At 40.3% G+C, this 19,572-nt stretch overlaps 2 protein-coding genes across 5 annotated transcripts in view; one reads left to right on the forward strand and one right to left on the reverse strand.

Annotated features, from left to right (window-relative positions):
* Positions 1–16,054, reverse strand: part of MTFR1 (mitochondrial fission regulator 1) — an 86,059-nt gene extending 70,005 nt beyond the window's left edge. For 2 of the 4 annotated variants that reach the window (XM_059901836.1, XM_059901833.1), the window contains exon 1: positions 3,827–3,915. The gene's annotated coding sequence lies outside the window, so the exon portion shown is untranslated. The other 2 variants (XM_059901834.1, XM_059901835.1) reach the window with 2 other exon arrangements.
* A 638-nt stretch (positions 16,055–16,692) lies between these two features.
* The window catches only part of ARMC1 (armadillo repeat containing 1), a 35,402-nt gene continuing 32,522 nt past the window's right edge, over positions 16,693–19,572 (forward strand). The window contains exon 1 of the mRNA XM_059901328.1: positions 16,693–16,897. The gene's annotated coding sequence lies outside the window, so the exon portion shown is untranslated. The remainder of the gene's footprint in view (positions 16,898–19,572) is intronic.

A 19,572-nucleotide genomic window follows, 5' to 3' on the forward strand; every position in this document is an offset into this window, starting at 1 on the left:
AATAAAAAGTTGTCAAAGCCCTACCCTACTTTCTGGAAATTAAACTTGAAATTCAAGTCTAGTGACCACTGCTATACTTCAAGTCAGTCTGGGCTGAGACTTTAAGTCAGAACACTTACCACACTATAAAACAATGACATAGTACTCAACCTATGGGTACAATTTACTGGCAATATTCTGAATTAATATTCCATACTATTCATGCAAATTAAGTACACTGCTACATTCCCAGTACCTAGCACAGAGTCTGACATATAAGTTTAACTTTTTTCAGTCCACAAATGAATAAATCTCATGACCTGTACTACCTCTCTCAAAAACAAACAAAAAATCTGTTTAGATAAGAAACCTACAAACATAATCTAATTAAAACTTGATGAAAATTCTTTCAAGTTAATGGGCTATAGATATGAAACTAAACTTCTAAAGGACATTTTCTGTAACATTTTTAGAAGTTAACTTTCTCTCCGTATGCTATAAAAGAGGTTAGAGGTAGCTTTATATTTCCATTTGAACTAAAGATGTGCCATTTTCATGTGAGGATCTCTGACATATAACCCTCCTGTGAATGAGATAGGAATTTCCTTATAGTGTTATTTTAAGTATTCCCATGCAAATGAATTAAGTATTCTGGCATCAATTTTAAAACAATCTTTCGAAAAGACTGCTCAAATATCTTAAGTGGTCCTGGACATCAGTAGAAAAAAACACTCACACTACTTGGAAGTCAATAATATTTTTCACTAACTAAAAGTGCTTCCGTGGGCCAAGCAAATTGATGAAAATTCACTATAAACGTGATTTTTATAAGTTGTGTAATAATTACTGTCCCCTACATATTATGTGTATAAAAAATTCCCTCATGGAAAAATTCAGTAAATTATACCTTCATAAGTAAAGGTGTTTACTTTTTTTCAAGTTTTAACAATACTTTTTTTTTTAATTGAAGTATAGTTAATTTACAATGTTGTGTTAGTTTCAAGAAAGATGTTTAGTTTTTAAAAGCTAGTAAGGGTAGTTACTGAAGTATTAGTTGTAAAAGAGAAACTCTAGAGGCAAACTAAATGTCCATCAATAAGGAAATAGTTAAATTCAACATACCCATTCTAAGTTTATGGCCATTAAAACAAAAAGCTATACATGAAAGGATTTCATGATAAAAATCTAAATGACTAACACATATGTGATTCTGTTTTTAAAAAATAAAACAAAGCATAGAAATAGTGGTGAAATAGATATTTTATGTACACATGTACACAGAAGAAAAGATTTGAAAAGATACCAAATCTTAACATTGCTTGTGTCTGAGGCTTGGTGATGGAATTCTCTACCTTTTCTTCTTTATATTTATGCACTTCTGTATCATTACATGGTGAGATTACAGTATCACTTTTTGTTTATCTAATTTGTGTAAGTTGTGTCAACAGTAAATAAACATAAAAGAACAGATGAACAGCTGAGTAGTTAACATTTCAAAAAGCAGCTATATAGTAATAACACTCATCACCAAGACTGCCCAAGAAAACAAAGGGGTAGAAACCGAAGTTTATCAGCACTTCAGAACCTGCTGCACCACTGTACCACACTGTCTCTTCCCCTTTTTTTTTTTTTTTTAATTTGTCTGCACCATGCGGCATGTGGGATCTTAGTTCCCCGACCAGGGATGGAAACCCTGTACCCTGCATTGGGAGTGCAGAGTCTAAACCACTGGACCGCCAGCGAAGTCCCTCTTCCTCTCCTTCAGAGTATTTTTTTTTTCTCCACTCCTTTCCTTATATCCATACATTCACCAGTTACCAACTTCTATTTCCACCAGGTTAATTCACTAATTGCTTCACATCTCAGGTGAAGCCATTTTTGACAGAGCCAGCTCACTATCTTCTTATGAGACTGTGATCATGTCACTTCTTTGCTCAAATTCAAACTCCTTAAACTTGGCACTCAAGTTCCTCCATGTGTGAGTCTAACCTTACTTCTAGACTTTTGAACTACTCCCCTACAGTAGGAATCCTAAACTCCAGTTTAACAGGTCTTCTCTGCTGTCCTCCGAACAAGCCCAGCTGTCTCCTTCTAGTCCTTACTCCTCTAAAACTACTGGAAGATGAAGATGCTCTCTAAGAAATAATATAAGATAGAAAAGATGAGGGATACAGATTAAAGTATCCAGTATACATTGCCAGTATATGCTAAGTGCCGAAAGAGGTAGAGATTATTCATTGATACATAATTTTTTCCCTTTTCCCTTCCTCTTTAACTGGACATATTCTATAAAATAAATGTTTTAAATTCTATTTACTGAACTACACTTATATACTTTGCTCATAACTTTAAATTCAATTGTATTAACCTTTTATTGTTTCAAAGAAATAAAAATACCTATCTTACTACTGTACGCATAAATACCCAGGGTTTTTTTTTTTTTTTCTCCCCCCATTATGGATTTGTAGCTCAACAGAATTTCCCACAGCAGTTAATTTACTCCACAATTCTTAGGACATTCAATTACGGTTAAAAGAGCAAGAACTTTGCAGTGACCAGGGTCAGCATCCTAAATTACAGCCCCCTGCCACTTACATCAGTGTGATTGCAGGCAAATTGCTGAACCTCTCTAAGCCTCTTTTCCCCTCACCTGTAAAATGGGATAATACCTACTTCACACAGCTGTTGTAAAAGTTAAATGAAGAGGTGGAAACAATTTCACAGTGCTTCATACATACCAAAAACTCGGTAAATATAAATTATCAATACAAAAAAGATTTTAATAAATAATCAATACATAATGCTACTCAAAAGCAGTAAAGCTACAGACAAAACTAGATTATTTGGCACCTTTGTTTTCACTGATTCTGAAAAGCTGAGCACCAGGTAATGAAACCGCACCGTCAGAGAACTGCCCACATTCTTGCAGCGCAAACTAAATTAACGCTGTCTACGCCTTCAAGTGTGCCTCATTTTACTCAACCTCTCTAGAAAGCAAATGACTGGAAAAGAAGTATGATTACTGATCATGAGAAATATGTAAAAGAGGTGAAAAGATATGTCTGGGATACACTTCAAAATAACCCGGGGAGAGGGAGCAAGCCTGGCCATTTAATGATACTTGTTGAATTGGTGAAATTGAGTGATGGGTACACCGAGTTCTTTACACTATTCTCTCGACTTCTGTAGAATTTGCAGATTTCCATAATAAAATGTGTTTTTAAATGTCCAAAGGTCGATTTTTTTTCCCCCTTGGGGCTTAATGCAAATCCTGGTCCTGGTCCGTAAGACATTGGGAAAGTCCTGGGCGGCAGAAAGTGAAACAGTAATGCCGGCCAGCGGAGGCTGGTTAACCCTCCCCAGCCGCCCGGGAGGCGTGCTCCTCCCTCCGAATCCCCGAGGCCTGGCCGGGAGATGCGCCCGCCAAGTCCGGCCGCCGGTCCCGGGAAAGAGCAACACCCACGGGAACCGCAGCCAAGGGCCTCCCAGACCTCCGGCGGGCCAACTGCGGGCTCCGGACGACCGACCGAAGCCCGAGGGCGGGGGGAGGGGGGCGGTGAATGCCAGCCTTCGGGGCAAGTCGGCCAAATTCCCTCTGCTCCGCCAGAGCTCCAGCCCCACCCGGGTCCTCAGCCACCCCGGCTGCCCCAGATCCTCTCCGCCTCCCTCCAGCCGCGGCGCAGACACCCAACCGGCCCGCGGAGCCCACCGGCCTCCCCGCAAGCCCGAGCCCAGCTCCCTCAGCGCCTACCCTGACTGTCACCAGGGTTTCCCACCGCCGTCTGGCCCGGGGGCGCCTCCTCAACCCCACGCCAACCGCTTTCCAGAGTCGCTAGCCCCACTTTACCTCGGCCGCGCGGCAGCCAGGAGCCCCTTGCAGCAACTCCGGCTTCCAGCTTGGCTGACTCGCGGCGTTGCTGCCAATCACCCGATCTCCGCCCCAAGCCCGGGCCAGGCTGACCAATCAGCGGTTTCCTCCGGCCCTGAGGCGGGCACTGAGAGCGGGAGCGGAAAGCCAGATGACCGCCGGAAGCGCCTGGCGCGGCCTTTCGCAGTGTGCGCACGCGCGGGGCTCGGCGGGGGCGTGCGCTTGCTCGTGGACCTCGCTTTCCGTCTTCACTTCCCTGCTCTGGGAAGTGCCTTGTAAACCTCAAGCTCTAGGCGTGTAGGGAGAACCACATAATGAATGTAGCCGCAAGTGTGCATTACCTTGAAAGAAGCTGTGAATCTTAAGCCCTTGTTAAGCTAACCAGTGTGGAGCTCTTTCATCCCGCGCTGTAGGGACTTGTGCTCACCCGGCTTATCTTATGCTGCCTTTTACAGACTTCGTATCCCCGGTGTGTTTGTCTTTAGGGAGAGTGAGGGTGTGGGGTTGTACAAAGTGCCTGATGGATGAGGATTTTACTTTACTGAGTCTTCAGTTCCAGCATCTGTTTAGTCTGATCCATTGCGACACATGGTTTTTAATAGCTGAATATCCTAGGACACTCTGGATTGCAAATCATTCTGTCATGAAAATATGATCATTACATTTATAGCTAACAATATAGTAAGCATGGTAACGTGTGTAGTACTGATAAAAGATTCACAGGTAGAATGAGAAACCTATTTCTGTATGGCCTTTCAAGGGGCTGTTGCTGATTGGCTTGATTAGCTGCATCTCTTACCCTCCCATTGTAATTGATCCCAGAGGTCAGTCTGCACACAGTGGAGCGCCGATGTTCTTATCCTGGGACCCGCAGTCTCTCCCTGGCAAGGGCTTCCCTCCTTCAGCAAGAGCATTAATTCATTTACTCAACAAGGGCTTGTCGGGGCCCACTATGACAGTACAAAGATTTTAAAAAGCTTTGAACCACGCCCTCAGTGAGCCTACAGGCTAACAACAAATAACTTATATAACCAAATGTTATAATGGAGGGGCCTGGGAGACCTGCCTAAGCCTGCCCCGGGTTCTCAGCACGTCCGGAAGGAGTTAATGCTTGGGCTGAGATGAAAGCAGCATCTCCTGAGCTAAAGGGGCGGGGCAAAGCATGGCGGCATTTCTGACAAAGTTCACCTGTTTCTCCTGAGATCTTTCCAGGGTGGAGCTATGCTAAGCTAATGAAGCATCTGCCCGGGCCCCATGACCTGCAACAGGTCTTTCCAAGACCCAAGGTGGGCCCCTAGCACCGATTTCACCTTATCACATGTAGCTTTCGACTCTTTTTCAAAGGAAGATGTCTTAAAGTTCTCCTCAACGGGGATTGGTTAAGGGTTTTTTCCGTTCCAATTTCCTTTCCTTCACATTTCCCTTCATCCTAGGTACCCTGGAGTGGCCGTGGGCATTTGGGGAACCTAGGTGAGGGAAAAAGAGTTGAGATGAATTTGAGCCACTTCCCTAAGTTATTGCTGACTCTCCCGGTGTTGGAATGGCTTCCAGGAATACTCCTAGCCGTGCTTTATTCCATCTCACAAATGGATGTGTCCCGTGGCACCTAGCACTAGAAGTATTTAGCTGGTGGAAGAGAAAGAGAGTTTGAAATGTGCTCAGCCAGAAGCAAACCTAGGGGGAAATCTTCCAGTCATCACACTTTTGAAATTATAAGTAGGATGCTTTACTTTTTGTTTTTAATCAACTTTATTTTGGAATAACTTTAGATTTACAGAAAAGTTTGCAAAGATAGTACAAAAAGTTCCTGTGTACTCCTCACCCAGTTTCCCCTAATGCTAACGTCTTACATTATCATAATACATTTATAAAACTAAGGAGCCAACACTGGTACAAATTCCAGACTTAACTCAGTTTTTACTAATTCTTTTTCTGTTCCAGAATTCAATCCAAGGTGCCACATTGCATTTAGTCATCATGTCTTTTTAGACTGCTCTGGTCTGTCAGAGTTTCTCAGTCTTTCCTTGTTTTTCATAACCTTGATGTGACCACGACAGTCTTGAGGAGTCTGGTCAGGTATTTTGTATACTGTTCCTCAATTTGAATTTGTCGGATGTTTTTTCTCATGATTAGACTGGGATTATAAATTTTGGGGAAAATACCGTATGGGTGGAATGCCCTTCTCAGCACATCATATCAGGGGTACATGACGACTTAATTACTGCTGATGTTAACCCCCATCACCTGGACCATGGTAGTGTTGGCTAGTTTCTCCACTGTAAAGTGGCATTTTTCCCCTCCTTCCATAGTCTCTGGAAGCAAGTCATTAAATCCAGCCCACACTGAAGGAGAGTAAGAGATTAAGCTTCACCCCCTGGAGTAGAATATCTATACAAATTATTTGGAATTCTTCTGTAAAGAAGATTCGTCTCTCTCCCCAACCCCCATTTATTTATTTGTATTCAATAATTTATTTATAAATATGCATGTATATTTATTTTATACTTCATTTTATATTCTATATATGATTTTTATTTTGCTGCTCAAATTGTTCTAGCTTGACCATTGGAAGCTCTCTTAGGTTGGCTCATGTGTCGTTTTTGCTTTTTTTAATTTAATTTAATTAATTTATTTATTTATTGCTGCGCTGTGCGTCATGTGGGATCTTAGTTCCCCGACCAGGAATCGAACTGCTTCTGCATTGGGAGTGCAGAGTCTCAACCACTGGACCGCCAGGGAAGTCCCTCCTTTTTTGCTTTTTGATCATCATTTTTTTTTTGAACTACAAGAGGCTGCAGGCTGACCTTGTACTTTTCCTGCCCCAGCATTAGAGTCAGCCATTTCTCCATTTCTTCAAGGAGTCCTGGAATGGTATTTAGAAATCAAAATCTAGATATTGGGTGTACTAGTTGCTCCTGGGATATCATTGAATCTAACCTCTCCTGGTACACATGTATTACCGCCTTGTTTTTTAATTCTTTGTTTACATCCCTGTGATAGGCAGCCTCTAATATGGCCCCCAAAGATCTCTGCCTGGTATTCATGCTCTTGTGTAATTTCCTCTCCTCTAGGGTGGATTGGACCTAGTGACTCCCTTCTAATGAATAGACTAAAGCAAGAAAGATGGGACGTCATTTCCAAGATTAGGTTACAAAAAGATTGTAGCTTCCATTTTGCTTGCTCTCTCCTGGTCTCTCCTTCACTCACTCAGAGAAGCCATCCACCATGATGTGAACTGTCCTATGGAGAGGTTCACATGGCAAAAAACTGAGGGAGGCCTCTGACCATCTGTACATCAGCCTATAAGAAACTGAATCCTGCTAACAGCCATATGAGTGAACTTGGAAAAAGATTCTCTCCCACTTGAGCCTGGAAATGATTGCAGCCCCACTGACACCTTAATTGCAGCTTTGAGAGAGACCCTAAGCCAGAAACATCCAGCTAAGCCACACATGGATTCTTCATGCACAGAAACTATGAGATAATAAATGATTATTGTGTTAAGTTGCTACGTTTTGGAGTAATTTGTTAGGAAGCAATAGATAACTAATACAATTTCTGACTCCTTCATAAGATCAGTGGTTCTTAAATTTCACTTTGGAATTTGTTTAAAAATACATATACCCATAGAGAGGCATGATTAATTAAAAATATATAAAATATGATTCCATATTGATTTAAAAAGCAAATATGAATATATTGTAATATGCATAGAAAACTCTTTGGAAGGATATATATAACAAAATGTCAATAGTGTTCCTCTCTGGGTGGTAGAATTATGGTTTTACTTTTCTGTATTCTTTTCTGTATTTCAATAACTTTTGTATATTTAATATGTGTTAACTTGTATAATAAAATTAAATAAATTACAAAATAAAAAAAAATACATATACCCAGGCTCCTTCCCAGAATCTTAGGTGGTTGTTCTGTATAGCTAATTTTTAAAATATAGAAGGTTACAGGGCAATCCATTTGGGGATTTTAGAAGACAATAGACTTTTCTTTTTAGTGTATCTGATCCTGGAATTCTTTACCCAAATTAATGGCTCAGCTTTCTTGGCAGAATCCAGAATAACTGAAATTTCATCTGCTAGTTGAAGTATTTATTAAATAGAGGAGAAAAAAAACAGCAGAGTTCTCTCTTACTCAACATACAGGCTTGAAAAAGTCCCTTGACCTTTATATGCCTCCAGATTCCTAACAGGAAATTAAACGATTATAATGCTGTTATTTAGGCAAAGAGATTTATCATTATTGAGTGTATATTAGGCAACAGAAAGGTGACCAAGGCCAGTTGTGGGCCAGTTTCCTCGCAGAGATTTAACAAGAGGTTAGATTCCCACTTGTTCATTTTGGTTGATGGTGAGGCAGAATTCTATTGTAGAAAGACTGTGGGCTTCTAAGTCCGACAGACCTATATTCAAATATGCCTCTGCACTTACCAACTGTAAGTCTCTGCAGGTCTCAATTTCCTGACCTCAATCTCCTGACAGTGGGGAAAATAGTCACCCTCAAAGGGTAGCCCTGAGGACTGATTGTGTAACATTTGTTAAATACTAAGGGCAATGCATGCCTTATCACAAGGGCCCAATTAATAATAGCCATGGGGCTTCCCTGGTGGCGCAGTGGTTGAGAGTCTGCCTGCCAATGCAGGGCACACGGGTTCGAGCCCTGGTCTGGGAAGATCCCACATGCCGCGGAGCAACTACGCCTGTGAGCCACAACTACTGAGCCTGTGCGTCTGGAGCCTGTGCTCCGCAACAAGAGAGGCCGCGATAGTGAGAGGCCCGCGCACCGCGATGAAGAGTGGCCCCCGCTTGCCACAACTAGAGAAAGCCCTCGCACAGAGACAAAGACCCAACACAGCCAAAAATAAATAAATAAATAAATAAACAAAGTAAACAATGCGTTTAAAAAAATACATTAAAAAAATAATAATAATAGCCATGAAGGACAGTCAGTTCATGTGATTGTGACCCTGATATTAGTAAAGTAAGGGACAGACAAATGTCCAAATGTGTCCATCAGTCTGTTTCTCATATTAGGTTTAAGGACAGCCCTATTTGGTGAGACAGGTTGAATAAGCTGCAAGCCTTACACAATACTTTCCTTGGAAATCGAGACCCTTTCTCTAGTTCTGCTTTTTGACAGCTCTGATTGCCTGTCTATAAAAAATATATCACACTGAAATGGGCCTCAAGAGGCCCTGAGTTAGAATCTAGGAAAACCTAGCTGGTAAAAGACCACTGGGTAGGACAGTGAAGTACCCATGTGAGGGACACTTTAAGACAAAAGGAGGCTGGATGTGTCTAGGAGAGGTGCAGCTGCAGGACTACTGGTCAGAGCTGACTGGTGGGCCAACATGATCTCACATAAGGGGACAGTCAGAAGATGCCGGTTAATGCCTAATAGTTCAGGGCTATTGGCTTCAAGGCAGGTATTGTTAAGAGAGAATAATGTTTAAATCTGCTTCAGTCATGTAAATCTCAGTACAAACGAATGTGTTTTACCACGGTGTCCAATGAAGAATTGTTAAGCTATTGTGATTTAATCATGTACTATTGGATATATTTGGTTGTTTTGAGCCTTGAAACTATTTTTCTCAGATCAGTGTACAAAGCGATCTGATGTACAGTATATCCTTAAAGACGTATATCCAAATAGGTCAAAAGGTCACTGCGTTCCAGAGATCGAGATATTTCCTTCTCTAAACCAGATCTTGCGATAGACACTGACCCACAAAGCTCTTTTTTATGTTTTTAAATGGTTTTTTTTTTTAAACTGTAATTCTGGGGACTTCCCTGGTGGCACAGTGGTTAAGAATCCGCCTGCAAGGACTTCCCTGGTGGGGCAGTGGTTAAGAATCCGCCTACCAATGCAGGGGACATGGGTTCGAGCCCTGGTCCGGGAAGATCCCACATGCCACGGAGCAACTAAGCCTGTGAGCCACAACTACTGAGCCTGTGCTCTAGAGCCCGCGAGCCACAACTACTGAGCCCACGTGCCACAACTATTGAAGCCCGTGCACCTAGAGGCTGTGCTCCACAACAAGAGAAGCCACTGCAATGAGAAGCCCGTGCACCGCAACGAAGAGTAGCCCCCACTCACTGCAACTAGAGAAAGCCCGTGTGCAGCAACGAAGACCCAACGCAGCCAAAAATAAATAAATAAATAAATAAATTTATTAAAAAAGAATTTTAATTCTGGAAAATGTTAAACGTACACAAAAGTAAAAAGCACAGTACAATGAATCCTCATATATCCATCACACAGCTTCAACAACCAGCCACCTATTCCTACTGGTTTCAACTATGCTCTTTCTTGGCCTCTTTGACTCTTTTTGTTGTTTCTGTTTTAGAGGTGATGCCAGGGAATAAACCACAAGGCCGCATACAAGCAAACTCTTTGATTCTCTTGAAGCTAATCTCAGGCATGTCATTTCAACCATAAATATTTCTGTGTGTATCCCTAAAAGATAAGAAGTCTTTTTATTTTATTTTTGTTTGTTTTTTATTTTGTTTTTTTTTTTTGGCCACACCATGCGGCTTGCGGAATCTTAGTTCCCTGACCAGGGGTTGAACCCAGGCCCCTGGCAGCGAAAGCGCCAGGAAGGAGTCTTTTGAAAAACATAGCTATACTATTATCAGGCTTGAAACATTAATAATTATTTCTTAATGTCATCAATTCAGTGTGTACATTTACCTGGTTGTCTCATTTATTTTTAATTTTTTTTATTGTTGGTTTCTTTGAATTGGAATGTTAAACAAAGCCACGCATTACATTTTGTGGATACATCTCTGAAATCTGTTTTAATCTACATAGCACGCCCCCCCGGCCCCCCCCACTATTTCTTGTTTTGTTTTAGTGAAGAAACTGAGACTTTTGTCCCATAGAAATTTCCCACATTCAGGACTCTGTTGATTGCATTCCTATGGTGACATTTAACAATTCCTTTGTCTCCTTTTATTTTCTGTAAACTGCTGATTAGATATAAAGGCTTGATCTGATTCAGGCTCAATTTTTTGGCAAGAATACTTCATATGTGGTGGTGTATTCTTACATCAGAAGCTACATAATGTTCATGTGCTTCTTTTTGTAACATTAACAGCTATTGATGATCACTGCCTAGATCCGTGATCTGATTACGGTTTGCAAAACAGTAACACAAAGGGATGTGTTATCATCCCTTTTCATTTGTAAGCTAATTGGTTACCTTGAGGCATATTTGTAAAGGAAAGCAGGTTGATGCTGGTTTCTTAATAGCTACCAGTTTTCAGAATAATTATCTCATGTCAACAATTTTGTTTCACTGAAGTGTAGTACATTTAAGAAAGGCAAATTTAATGCTTGGTTTGATTCTCTCTTTATTTAGCAGTTTTCAGAAAAATGGGTTGGTTCCTTCAAATTCTCTAAAGGTAACCAGTGACATTCCTTTTTTTTTCCCCAGTATTCAAGCACTCCTGAATTTTATCATAATAAATTAGCTTTTATCAGATCTTTTCTAGATAGCAGATGTTTTACAGAGAGACATGGGACTAAATGTACATTTATGGAACATCTTCTAGATACTGGTCTGGGTGCTCTCACTTACACTATTTTATCTAATTTCCACAGCAATTTTGGAAGGCAGGTGCCATGATCTCTGTTTTTTAGAAGAGACTGAGGTCCTCAGCAGCAAAGTGACTACTAGTACAAAGTCATACAGCCAGCAAGTAGTCAAACTCAGATTTCTCTGAACCATACGGCACCATGTAGCTTTTTTGAATTAGGTCCTACAGACAATGAGGCACTAAGTAGGGCTCACTGGTTGCCCCACCAGCCTCCCGCCTCCTATGTATCTTCCTCAGAGTGTTTGGTGACCCCCAGTTTGTTACTCTCATACTTACAAAAGTACAGTAGCTCCTTGGAACTGCTAAATACCCTTTTGCCTTTTAACCTAACACACAGATACACTTTATTACATATATTTTACTTAATGCAAATTTATACATTATATATAAAACTACATTTACAACCCCCTAGTAAAGTTACCTTATTTTTTTTTAATTTTTTGGCCGTGCCGCGTGGCTTGTGGGATCCTATTTTCTTAGGACCAGGGATCTAACTCGGGCCCCCTGCAGTGAAAGCGCAGACTCCTAACCACTGGACCTCCAGGGAATTCCCAAAGTTACTTTATTTATTTTTAGCTTTTCTTGGTGTGGTGGGCTCCTAGTCCCCAGATCCTACCCTATTTATTCATGTAATATATGCTGAAAACCTAGATCATATTTCTCTATGTTTTCCATGCTCACACAATAACATATAAAGATATATAAACATGTGTAGGATATTTGTTATTGTTTTCAAAAATCAGATCATACTACATATAATTTTAAGCATCTTACTTTTATCACTAAACATTGTGTCTCTTCCTAGAGCTCTAATTTCCTTTTCTTTTTCTTTTTTTTTTTTAAGACCCCAAATAGCCAAGGCAGTCTTTTTTTTTTTTTTTTTTGAATGTATTTATTTATTTATTTGGCTGCATTGGGTCTTCGTTGCTGCACGCGGGCTTTTTCTAGTTGCGGCAAGCGGGGGCTAATCTTCATTGCAGTGCACAGGTCTCTCATTGTGGTAGGTTTTCGCTGCATAGCACTGGTTCTAGGTGTGCGGGCTTCAGTAGTTGTGGCACGCAGGCTCAGTAGTTGTGGTTCGCAGGCTCTAGAGCGCAGGATCAGTAGTTGTGGCACACGGGCTTAGTTGCTCCGTGGCATGTGGGATCTTCCCGGACCAGGGCTCGAACCCATGTCCCCTGCATTGGCAGGCGGATTCTTAACCACTGAGCCACCAGGGAAGTCCCTAATTTCCTTTTCTTAATGACTTTCTAATATAGTTTTCATAATGGTCCATGGTCTTTAGCTATACCATCATTTACTAAAACATTCCACTATTGATATGTATTCATTTGATGTTGGATTTTTTTGTTGGCGTTGTTTCAGGGGTTTTGTTGTTTTTTTTTTCCAACATGAACAATGCTGCAATAAACATCTTTGTTCTTACTGTCTTTATATACTGGTGCTTTTTGTTTCTGTGGTTTAGATTCTTGAGAAATGAATTGCTGTATCAAATATGAATTATTTTTAATAATAGATTTTTCTAGATTGCATTCTAAATGGCTGTAATAATTTACATTTTCACAGTATTCCCTGAGAGTCCTCTTCCTACCCAGTATCCCCACCAGCAACTTTGTGTCATTTTGATTTTTGCTAGTCTGATCAGCATCAAGTGATTATTCTCATTGTTAGATTAATTTGCATTCCCTTATTACAAGTGAATTTAAATGTCTTTTCGTGTTTATTGGCCATATGGATTTTCTCTTGATTAACTACCAATTTATATTCTTAACCCAATTTCCATAGGGTTATTTACGCCCTTCTTGACAACTTGTAATCAATTTTTTTTTTTGGCCTAGTGGCTTGTGGGATCTTAGTTCCCCCACCAGGGATTGAACCTGGGCCACGGCAGTGAAAGCACCAAGTCCTAACCACTGGACTGCCAGGGAACTCCCAATTTGTAATCCATTTTTGAATGTTACTATCTGCCCACCGAGTTGCAAATTTACCCCCAAATCTATTATCATTGACATTGCTTATGTATCTTTTTTCCATACCAAAAAAATGTTTTTTTAAAACAAGTCAAATATGACCATTTCTTCGTTTTTATAAAAATTTCTTGGTTCCCACTTTCGTTTAAGGTCTCCCCTACTTCTTTGCTGTAGTTTCCAAGATTTTCTTAAAGGATTTTTAATATTTTATTTTTTACACTTGAGTGTTTAATCCATCTGGAATTCAATATTTTGGTAAATGAGGTAATAATGGATACAATTTTATATTCAGTGCTTCTATTATAATTATTTCTCATCCTTTAAAATGTTCTATTTCGACATATTTTAAAGTCTACATCAGTATATGTATAGCATTTGTGAATAAATAAATACATATACATATATCATAGCTATGTGCTCAGAAAATTTTTTTTAAGCTGAAAGGGATGCTTGATCAAAAAGTTTTGGAAACCACTGCACTAGACCATGAGCTCTTTGAGGGCAGTGACTATGTTTTTCCTCATCTTTGAACCCATTGCTAAGACTGTCTCTGGCACATTGTATGTGTTCCAAAAATGTTTGTTAAATAATTGAATGAATAAAACTGCCATTATGTGATTCATGTGTCTTAAGCAACACAGCCATTGAGAAACTTGACATTCCAGCTGTGTCCTGACTGAGGTTAAACACAAGCAATGACTCACAATGGCAGGTAGTATAACTTCACTGGTGTTGAGTTCATACATTTTTAATATGGGGATATAACTTCTTAAAACCTTAAAAGACTTTCCTGTGGCTTACAATCCATAGTGCTTATGAAACTGGTAATTATTTTTTGTGAATACATTCCCTGCTTTTTAACGTCAGTCACCTACTCTCTGTAATGGCAGTTTGCTAGGAAGAACTGGTCTTTTCGATACTGTAAAGTCAGAAGTGTGACTATATTTATTTATTTATTTCCAGCTACAAATGTTTATTTTTTTACTTTTTTATTATTTTATATTTTTATTATTTTTTTTACAGTAGGTCCTTGTTGGTTATCTATGTTTTTAAATTTTTAAAAATAAATTTATTTATTTTATTTTATTTTGGCCATGTTGGGTTGTCGTTGTGGTGCACGGGCTTCTCATTGCGGTGGCTTTTCTTGTTGTGGAGCACGGGCTCTAGGTGTGTGGGCTTCAGTAGTTGTGGCACATGCGCTCAATAGCTGTGGCTCACGGGCTCTAGAGCGCAGGCTCTGTAGTTGTGGTGCACGGGCTTAGTTGCTCCACGGCATGTGGGATCTTCATGGACCAGGGCTCGAACCTGTGTCCCCTGCATTGGCAGGTGTATTCTTAACCACTGCACCACCAGGGAAGTCCCTGGTTATCTATTTGAAGTATGGAAATGTGACATGTCATTCCCAAACTCCCAATCTACCCCTTCCCCCCACCCTTCCACCCCGGTAACCATAAGTTCATTCTCTGTGAGTCTGTTTCTGTTTTGTAAATAAGTTCATTTGTCTTTTGTTTTTTTTTAGATTCTGTATATAAGCAATATCATATGATATTTGTCTTTCTCTGACTTACTTCACTCAGTATGATAATCTCCAGGTCCACCCATGTTGCTGCAAATGGTATTATTTCATTCTTTTTTTATGGCTGAGTAATATTCCATTGTATATATGTGGAAGTGTGACTATATTTAACTTTAGATTGTGAACTTCTAAAAGTCAAAAACTCTATTGAACATATATTCTGAGTGGTGCCAAAAACCTATATCATCAATAATTAGTTGGGAAAACCCCAAATGACTTTTCCTTTTCTAATATACAAATTAATCTCAGCAAAAATAGCAAGTTTATTTTCCTGGGTTATTGTTTTTGATAACAGTACTGAACAAAGTTTAATTTTCTCAATCAAATGGGCTATGTTTAACCTGACTCTGCCCTTTGTACTTCTTATATTTTTTACAGTTTTCTACATTTACAATTCCTTTTTTTCCTATTTCTTTCTTTCTTTCTTTTTTTTCAGTTCCAGCAGTTAATTGGTCTGGTTGATTTTTATAAATGAGGCTGGTGCTTCTATCACTGGACATCATGCACCATTTCTTTTCTCCTTTTTATTTTAGATTCGGTATTCACTTACTACCACTCCCTCTTGTGAATTTGGAAAGTAGCAACCAGCCAGACGTGTTTTTGCTATAGGTCAAACGGTGTGAAAGAGATTTTTTCTATTCAACTTTGCCCCTTTTTGCTTGAGCTTATTAGGAGGAAGAGAAGGATAACGAAGGACAAGTGAAGGCAAAGGAATTTGGGCTGAAGTAACCGTTTGGTTTTTAAATTCACTTACAGACGAATCAAAGTATTGGAGAAACATTAGGAGAGACTACTGTACAGCCGGGGATATTTATTCTCACTCACCCTCTTTCTCCATTAGAGGCCTCTCAAATTCCTTCGGACTTTAATATAGGAGGTACGTGGCAGAATCAAACTGTGAAAGAGAATTCAGAATTTTTTCAGTGAGGTTATTGAGTGCAGCGGAAGCATTATAATCAGACTGGCCTGTGGGATTTAAATTATACTTACATTTATAGATATATTAAAGAATATAAAACCTATACCTAAACAGAACAAAAACTTCAGTGACTGCCATGAATAAAACAAGAATTTAAATCCTTACTTTGATAAACTAAATAGAAGACAATGTTTTAAAAATACTTCTTCACGAATTTGAGAAAATTCCCTGATCATAAGGCTCTTTTTCCTTACAAAAAAAAAAAAGTTCCGAAAAGAAGTTTCTATTTAAAAGAAACAAAAAACTGCACTTTGCTACCTTCGCGCTGCTACGAAGACAGTGCTACTGTCCTCAGTAAAAAGAAAAAAATTTGAAAAGATTCTGAATTAAGACTCACAGAAGCCAATGAAATATTACAAAGCTGCCCTATTGGAACCGAAAGAGTTGCTAGAGAAGTTACGTTCAATTTGAATTTCTGAAGGCCGGAGGGGACAGGTTCCTCTGCCGCAGGAACGCTGGGAATTGTAGTCGGGAAAACCCGACGGTTTCTCAGGGGGAACCACGTTTCATTGCTTAGCGCTTAGTGGACGGAGAGTCGTTTGGTCCAATTCACTCTTCCCGGGTTCTCCCTAGACCCTGCTGTTCAACGCTTCGGGCATTTCCCTTGTTCACCAATGAGCGCTTTAGTCTAAGAAGGCCTTCGCGGATTGGATGTCTTACTCTCTGTGGAATGGTATTAGCCAATGGGAGGGCAGAACCGGCCAAGGTGGCTGGGTCATGGGGAAGAGTCCGTAAGGCCTTACCCCGCCAGCGTCCTAGCTTTTTTGGCTCCTAAAGTCAGCAGGGTCGTTTGTCATCGCCGAGGCCGCGTCTGCGAAAGGAGGGACTCGCTCCGCGCCTGCTGGTTCCTCTACGTTATCCGTTGGTGTGGCCCTGATGCTGCGGCAGGCTCCGGATTCCTAGAACGCTGGAGCGGTAAGTAGGGTCCAGCGACGGCAGACAAAGCGGTGGAGCCGGGAAGGCCGCAGAAAGCGGCCCCTGCACGCAGGCGGCCAGTCCGCCTGGGCGGGGCGCTCTGCCTGCCTTGAGGCAGTGCGTCCCTACAGGCGCTTTAAAGCTCTCTGCTCCCACGTGTCCTGGGAAAATGTTAGCTTTGTTCACTTCCTCCCCGTCCCCCCTGCACGTCCGATATTCACAAACCCTAACATTATTAATAGGTGTCATCTCTCTTCTTCATCCCTCCAGGTTGTTCTTTCGTAACTTTCTATTAGCTTTGTGCCCCTGCGTGTCTACTAAGAGCAGAAGGACATGGTTGGGTTCGGCTTCATTCAAGCGAGACCAGTGTTCACATCTCTGTATTTTAAAAACAGTTCTTGGGGGCGTTTGTGCCTACAGCAGCTCCTTTCGTGGTAGTGTACTTATGTGTGTACTCCAACACGTGGCCAAATAGAGGTTCCCACAGGATCAAGTATTGTTCTTGTTTGGTAATTGCTGGTACTGTTAGCACCATCTGAAGTTCTTATTTTCTTTGATCCTGACAACCACTCAGGATTATTATGAGAGGAAGCTGAGGCTCAAGGGAGGTAACCCAACTTCTCAAAGAGTTAGCTGCTAGTAAAGGGCGAGCCAGATTTGATGTCACTGCTTACGTTGTTTTTTTAAAAACTCGCTTAACTGAATATGGATTTAAGTTGTGGTTGTGTAGCTCTGTGTATTTATGTTAAACTCTGTATATGAGAGCTAAATAATTCTTTGAGTTGAATGGTACATCTTGGCTGAAAGAAAATCTTTCAGTCAGCTGCCTAATTACAGGTGCCTCACATCTATCACTTAACTCCTAGCTTTTTAAAGGGTCATTCTGGCAGCATAGACCTCACCTGGGAGTTTGTTGGAAATGCAGAATCTCAGACCTCACCCCACCTACTGAATTAGAATTGGCTTTTTAAAATAAGATTGTATACCTTGTGTTATTCCCTACATTTTCCTGGGCAGATCCTAATTTGAGCCCTCTCCTTCTGAATGGGCTGATAAGGTTAGAAGTTTTAACTCTTGGCTTCTGTTCATCTCAAAGGAACAGGAAAGGCTATAGCTTTCAGAATCATTCCCACTGAGTGGTTCTCTAAGTACCTAGATGAGAATGGAGCGCTCCAGTTTCAAGGCCAGTGTTGTATGCAAAAGGCCATTACTCTGGGTATTTGGTTCTTAAATGTGACTTGGTTCTTGGACCTTTGGGCCAGTGATTGGTTCTGCAGTTTTCATTTTTGATAGGATTTGTGCTGGTGACAGCACATAAAGTTCATGCGTAAGCTGGCTTGTAAACAGCGATATTCAGGATGTTGATAATAGAAGCACCTAAGAGGCAAACCCTTCAGTCTTATTTCTGTGAACAGTATTCAGTCTATTGCTTTTTTGTTAAATCCTTTTTAAAATTGCTGAAGCAACTATATTTTCATTTTGAGAAAATTATCTGCCAAATACTATCCTGTTGAAGCCTTGTTTTCTCTGAGTCCTTTATTTTACGCTTGCTTGCAAACTTCAAAAATTTAACTTTTAAAGTATTTTATCTGGGATATGATTTTTCCCCCATGTGTTATGAGTTAAAGATCTTAGCAGTGGTTTTAAATTGCTTAGAAGTTATTCCAATACCCTTTATTGAATAATCTTACTATTTTTCATTGATTTTTGACTCTATGTAACTTACAACCATTATTTATTGAGCACTTACAATGTGTCACCTAAGCCTTTTACGTGTATTGTTATTTCATCTGGACAGTATACCATTTGAAAGCTGCTATGACTAATCCCATTTTACAGATGTAGAAACTGAGACAAAGAGTTTAGGCGATCTGCCTAAAATCACATTTACCAAGTGGTGGAGTCTGGGTCTGATTCACGAAGAGCCTGCTTTCTTAGATGGACTGTATAAACAGCTTTCCTGGGAGAAGTATCTCTCAACTACCTCCCACCCCGTACTACTGCTTTACTCTTTATATCTTTGTATATTTCAATATATGGGAAGGCCATTTCAGCTTTATTACCTTTTTCCTCCCAGATAACTTTAGTAGGCTGTCTGGAGTTACAGAATAATTTCCCAGCCCGCCTCCCCCAGTTGGCATGGTTTTTGAAATTAGCATTAAACTAACTCATTACTTTGTGGAAAGTATTTACACCTTTATATTCTTTTTTTTTTTGGCCCTGCTGCATGGCATGCGGGATCTCAGTTCCCCCACTAGGGATTGAACCTGTACCCCCTGCAGTGGAAGCACAGAGTCTAAACCACTGGACCGCTAGGGAATTCCTCCCCCAACACCTTTATATTCTTCCTAATAAGAAATATATTGTGTAACTTGGTTAACGGAAGCTACTATTTTTAACTTTCTGCATCTGTGAAAATTATTCCTTGTTATTTTGTATTTCAGCTTGTATGTTTATCATGTTACATTTTCTAAAATATTTTGTTTACTTTTGTGGGAAAAAGGTATGCTTAGTTTAAGAGGAAGGTATGGTAAGTGGAACGACTGCTGACCAGTTTAGGAGATAATAAATAAGCTTTTAGCCCAGTTCTGTACTAACTAGCTTTTGTCACCTGGGGCAAATTATTTAACTTCTCTGTGACTGTTTCCTTATCTGCCAAATGAATTACCTCACCT

This window comes from Balaenoptera ricei, chromosome 17, assembly GCF_028023285.1.
Source record: "Balaenoptera ricei isolate mBalRic1 chromosome 17, mBalRic1.hap2, whole genome shotgun sequence".
Classification (NCBI taxonomy): domain Eukaryota; kingdom Metazoa; phylum Chordata; class Mammalia; order Artiodactyla; family Balaenopteridae; genus Balaenoptera; species Balaenoptera ricei.